The sequence below is a fragment of the Leuciscus leuciscus genome (genome assembly GCF_965113295.1).
Source record: "Leuciscus leuciscus genome assembly, chromosome: 3".
NCBI classification, from domain to species: domain Eukaryota; kingdom Metazoa; phylum Chordata; class Actinopteri; order Cypriniformes; family Leuciscidae; genus Leuciscus; species Leuciscus leuciscus.
In genome coordinates this window covers 48487152-48493357 of record NC_138727.1, presented here as the reverse complement: position 1 = coordinate 48493357, position 6206 = coordinate 48487152, and the positions used below count along the sequence as shown (strand labels likewise).

Sequence of the window (6206 nt, the reverse complement as noted above, 5' to 3'; positions counted from 1 at the left end):
TGAAATTGTAAGTAGAGCGTGAAAACTAGAAATGAACGGACTAATGTTGAAATGCCGAAATACCGGCATCAATCTCTACTGCAGAAATACCGCTTGGAGATAATAAGAGACGGCAGGCTAAATGGTTCAGCTGATGCTTTGCAGGGTGCTTCTCAAATGTTTGACACTGCTGGAAATTTGAGGTTAGTGCCTAAGTTTAATGAGCGAGACCCAGATACTTTTTTTTATATTGTTTTAGCAAATAGCAGAGGCAAGAGATTCGCCTAGTAAGGAACATACACTGTTTTTACAATGCATGCTCACTGGCAGGGCTTAAGAAGCTTATTCGGCCCTTTCACTCTTTGACTGCAACGATTACTATACCGTTAAAGCGGCAGTTTTAAAATAGCACGAGTTAGTACCAGAAGCGTACCGACAAAAATGTAAAACGTTTTCCAAGGGTGTTAAAGGAACACGCCGACTTTTTGGGACTTTAGCTTATTCACCATATCCCCCAAAGTTAGATAAGTCCATACATACCCTTTTCATCTCCGTGCGTGCCGTAACTCTGTCTGACGCACCCACCGCTAGCGTAGCTTAGCACAAAGACTGGATGTAAATGGCTACAGCTAGCATACTGCTCCCAATAAGTGACAAAATAACGGCACCATTTTCCTATTTACATGTTATGATTTGTATAGTCACAGCGTGTACAAATAACAAGGTCACATGAGACACAGCCATCTTCTAACCGTATACATACTGGGAACTATATATTCTCAGAAGGCGAAGCACTGCTACTTGGGTGGAGTGATTAGCACAACACTCTGAGCGAACTCTCTGCTAGTGTTGTCAAAAATATCGATATTTCGATAAATATCAATACTGAAATATCTGAACGGTACCAATACTCATTTCCTGAAGTATCGATACTAGCCGAGCTGTCACTTTCACTTCTCTCCAAAGGCGCGTTGACAAACACCACACACGCACTCGTCTCATTCGCTCTGATTAAATAGCAAAAGTGAAGTAAATGGGGCCGATCACACCTGACGCGTTTTTTGCAGTGAGAGGCGCCTATTTTAAACTGGTTTCCAGCGAGCGTTCTGCACCGTTTTAATGATGAAAGCTAGTTGCTTGAACGCCCGGAGAGTGCGATGATGGAGGATAAACTTGTGGTGCTCTCGCGGGTTACCAGGAGCTTAACGACTTCACGAACCGTAACTACCACAATGTTAACAGAAAGTAAATAAAGTTAATAAAAGGCTGATTTGACGTTTACTTGACTGACAGGACAGCTGTTTCAGTGGTTGCCGAGCAACATAACAAACGCAGCGCACTGCTCGTCCTGTGTGATGGTAAGTGCAGCTGTGTGCCTCGCGTTTTCGAACCTGAAAAACGCGTTAGGTGTGATCGGGGCCTAATATAGCAAAGCACCTGAAAGACCGACACCGGGATCTATATAAATAATTTCGAGAGGTTGGTAACTCTTCTCATTTTAACATTTCTGAAACATTAACCAAGATGGCCTAGTATTGTTGTTGATATGAGTGTGTGTTGTCTCGTTTTTACACCGTAATTCTTAAAGTTAATATAATCGGACTGAGAAATCTTAGAAATCTTAGACAAGTAACGTTAAATATTTTAACTGTGGTCAAATGTAAATTAACTTGTGCTTATTTAACTTTATTCAAAAATTTGTATTTAATTCTGCAATTTGCCTTCATATCTTATCATCAATTTGATTACACAGATACTAATTAAACTAAACTGAGCTATTGAATGACATCTTTGAATTCAATAATGCAATGCCTTTAACTGAAAATGTAATGTTTTATCTTATTATTATACATTACTGACACTCTATCCTCCGATTTGATACTGTTAAGTGCTTTGACACAATCTGTATTGTTAAAAGCACTAATAGCATTGTTTTCGCGTGTAATGCACACACGTTTGCATTTAAATCTGTTCATCAAAAAACGTTAATGTATTAACCAGCATTAATGCTTTTGAACCAGTGCACTACTTCAGGACATTTTTGTTCATGTAAAATATACCTCATTGTCATGTTCTAGACTTGTTATATTTAGCTTTAAATAAAAAAATAAAAACGTAATATTGTGGCAGTTTTTTTCTCCGTGGTATCGAAAATGGTATCGAATATCGATATTTTTCAAGGTATCGTATCGAAGTTAGAAATTCTAGTATCGTGACAACACTACTCTCTGCTCCTCACCATGGCGCTTCTCAGGTGCTGCGAGCAAATCACTCCGCCCAAGTAGCAGTGTTTCGCCTTCTGAGAATATAGTTACCAGTATGTATACGGTTAGAAGATGGCTTTGAAGAAGGATGTGTCAAAGTATATCAAGACGTCATACCTGTCAACTAACAGGCAAGCCAAATCAGAAGATCAAACCTGCTCCACTGTTTCCTATTCCTGCTGTTAGTCCACCTTTTCAGCACTTGATTATTGATTGTGTTGGCTCGTTACCTAGATCAAAGTCAGGTAGTATTTATTTGCTCACTGTAATGTGTGCATCGACTCACAAAATCAGTGGTGAAGGCCTTGAGTCAGTTCATTTCTACTTTTGGCATTCCGAAGATTGTGCAAAGTGATCAAGGTTCTAATTTGATGTCTCATTTGTTTTCTCAGGTTTTGAAACTGTTGCACATAAAGCACAATAAAGCTTGCGCTTATCATGCTTAAAGCCGGGGTGCTTTGGAGCGTTTCCATCAGACGGTAGAGTCCCTACTGCGTGCTTATTGTACAGAGCTGGAGGGTGATTGGGAGCAGGGATTGCAGTGGTTGATGTTGTCAGTAGGGCTGCAACAAACAATTATTTTGATAATCGATTAATCTAACGATTATTAGAACGATTAATCGACAAATCGTCGATTATTTCACCGGCTAATCAGTAAGTTTGGAACGATTATTCAGCCTTTTCAATTAGTTAAAACACTGAGTTATACATATTCTAACTATAATATAAAAAGAGAAAATCACTTCAGCTTTTGAAATGGTTGTTTTAATGAACTTTGAGACAACTAAACAGGTCATTCTCTTTAAAGTAACACTATGTAACTTTTCAACCTTCATAATATATTTCCAAGATCCTTGTGATGGTACATCGACTTACAATAGGTTGAATGACACGTCTGCCATAGCCTGACAGGGTCTGTATCGCTTTTACTGGCACTATGTAACTTTAGGCTTCGGGTAGTAACCAGAGCACAAAAAGAACTACAAAATTCGACTGCTTTACGGCATACGTCACTTCCCCCACCACTTCGTCAAATTTGGACGTGAGAGGCCAACCAGCATTTGTTTTCAGCTTTCGTGCGTATGTTTTTGTCATGGGGGTTGTTTACACCTGGCCACTTAATGCATTTTCTCAGATCGGATAGCTATCCGATCGTGAAAAGTCCAGGTTTAAATGCCCTCCGAAACGCATTTGAGACGGATTTGAATCCGATCCCTCAAACCACTTCAGGAGGAGGTCTGAGACGCATTCCAGACGAAACTGGACAAGTGTAAATGCATATGGTTTTTGAAACCACATGTGTAAATTGTACTCCTCCCAAAAATGCTAAAAAAATTAATAAAAATAAAAACGTGTGAGAGCGTTGTATAGGCTATATGTTATATCCAGATATGACGACGCGCTGGAACACGCATCACCGCAGATGAGCAACTGCATCAAGCCAACGTGCAAACTATAGCAAATCAAAGTGAAAGTAAGTCGCAGACGCTTAACACACAATCTTCATCATTAAAAGTAAAGAAACGAAATGATCTTACCAGGGCTGTTACTGCTCTCTCTTATTGCGGTCTTTGATTTTGAAATTTTAGCTGATGATCTATAAAATGCAGCTCATATCTGTTGCATATCTGTCCATTAAATCTGCATTTAGCGCGAGAATTGAAGATCGAATATAAATCCGTTTCGCAAAAATACATTTATGTGATCAGGTGTAAATGGAATCGTTTTGATAAATCAGATAGCTATGCCTCACGAATTAGTTTGCCAGCTGAACTCAGGTGTTGTGAGGTGTATTTATCACGTAGTCCTCCTGAGGGATATCAGACGACGCTTTTGACGTTGATTCCTGCGATTATCATGAGAACAGCTTTCAATATCTCACATAATTATCATAAATAAGCCTAACGTAGAGGTTGTAAATAGTGTAAACGAGCACAATTTGCAAACTATTATGATAAATTGCAATAATCATGTCTAATGACATCATAACGGCCAATGTTATGAAATAATGCGACGTACATTTAACTTAATTGATGTTATCTGGCATTTTGTAATGTTTACATTCCAATAAAAACAACACAAATTAAATTATACAGTAGGCCTAGACTATAGACTATTTACTTGTGATTTAGCTGCAATCATGTAAAAACGTTAATATATTTACGACAGTGCAAGTATTCCACAGCGACTCTAGGGGTCACTGTTTGACAAAAACACAATTTCTACTTAGTGTGGCTTTAAGTTTTCAGATTTCTGTCCAACTCAAATCACACACAAATGCTCTCTAAGCATTGTTTAAATATTCTGTTCTCTTTCAATAGAAAAAAATAAACAAAAAATTATCAGCTGCATTACAGACAAACTTAATCTGCAAACAATTATTATAAGAATACATTTTTTTTTTAAATTGACATGACAATTGAGCTGAGCTGACAGATATTCACCTTTTAATTTACAGTATAAAAAAAATAATTGACATGATATTCTTCATAACATCTCCTTTTGTAAGTCTTCAGGAACAAAATACAGGCAAGTGATAAGACCGTTATACCTAATAGTGTTACAATAATAAAAACAGCCCTGACTCCTAAGCTCGATCAAGCTTTATTCTATGCAAAAATAAATCATCACATTACTGTAATTATTATATTATTATTGTTAACATTATTGCTATTATTAGTAGTATTGCATTATCTAATAAAGAGATTTACTGGTAGTTATTTAGCTCCAGCTGGAGAACATTCACCTCTCACCGTCTCCTCTTGTTTCCTCTTTAAAGGGGACATATCATGCTAAATGCACTTTTTTAGCCCTTAAATGCATTTTGTTGTATATTTGGAGTGTTTAGAAGTACAGAAAAGATGAAATTATTCTCTTCAGGTGCTTCGTTGATATCTTTATATTCTGTTTTGGTCATATTTTTCAACCGGTTCAGATTTTTCTGTTATCTATGACGTTTTTTGAACTATCACGTCACAGTATTTGCAGCGGAACTGCCAAATAAGGACATTGACTTCTGGCCCAACACTTCGAGCAATCCGCCATTATTATTTCTCGCTGCAATTTTGTAGTCCAAGCTAAAGGATGCAGAAGTTACGAGAGGGTAAGTTAAAATGTTCGGTTGTTGGATGTAGTAACCCACACGCTTCATTACACCGTCTAATTTAGATGAACTGCCGCGCTTGTGACAGGAGCATGTTTAACTGAAAGAACGAGCAGAGAGAGAGACCCGGTCGCGCGCGCGCTCACTCTCTCTCTTCAGAGCCAGGCGAAAGTGTAAACAAGACATCACCGTCTCCAAACTAGACGCTGTCTTGCTCTCTCTCCCTCGGACATATTAATCAAAATAAATCGACACGGTGGTAAAAGGTCGGAAGACCAAAGTTTCATGTGTAAATACAGTACACACCATTGCGATACATCCATATGAAGACGTTGTTCTGCAGGTTCGTCGTCTTCATTTTCATCTCGCTCCGGCTCCGACTCTGGCTCGAACATGTAAGGCTGGCTGGACAAGTCTTCTGTTGTTGACATTTTGTTAATAACGTGTGTATAAAAGTTTCTGTGCGCTAGATAATCCTATCTCTGCTACCAGACTACAAAAATGGCCGAACGGGGTGGAGTTGAACCGAGTGTCACCGCTACAACCTGGAGAGGGGGCGGGGTATGAAGTGTCTCAATATTATTTAAAGAGACCGCACCAAAACGAGTTGCTTTCAGAAGCACATTAGAAAAGGGGTAAAAAAGGGGCCTGTGGAGCTATAATAATGAGGAATTCAGACCCAAGCATTGCAGTTCCGCTTTATATAGACTACAAATGTATGATTTATATGTAAAAAGGAACAATTTAAAAGCATGATATGTCTCCTTTAAGTGCTTTTACATGCATGTTGTGCTCCCGTGAAAAGCAAGTTCCGCCTTGCATGTATTGCACACGACAGTAGTCTTGGTTTGAAGTTTTGT

General features: G+C 38.5%; 1 long non-coding RNA gene across 1 annotated transcript; it reads left to right on the top strand.

Moving 5' to 3' along the window:
• The first annotated feature begins 3049 nt into the window (after positions 1 to 3049).
• On the top strand, positions 3050 to 4484 carry LOC309495973. The gene is made up of 2 exons (XR_014204914.1): positions 3050 to 3160; positions 3193 to 4484. It is a non-coding gene; the product is annotated as an uncharacterized lncRNA (long non-coding RNA).
• The last annotated feature ends 1722 nt before the right edge of the window (positions 4485 to 6206 follow it).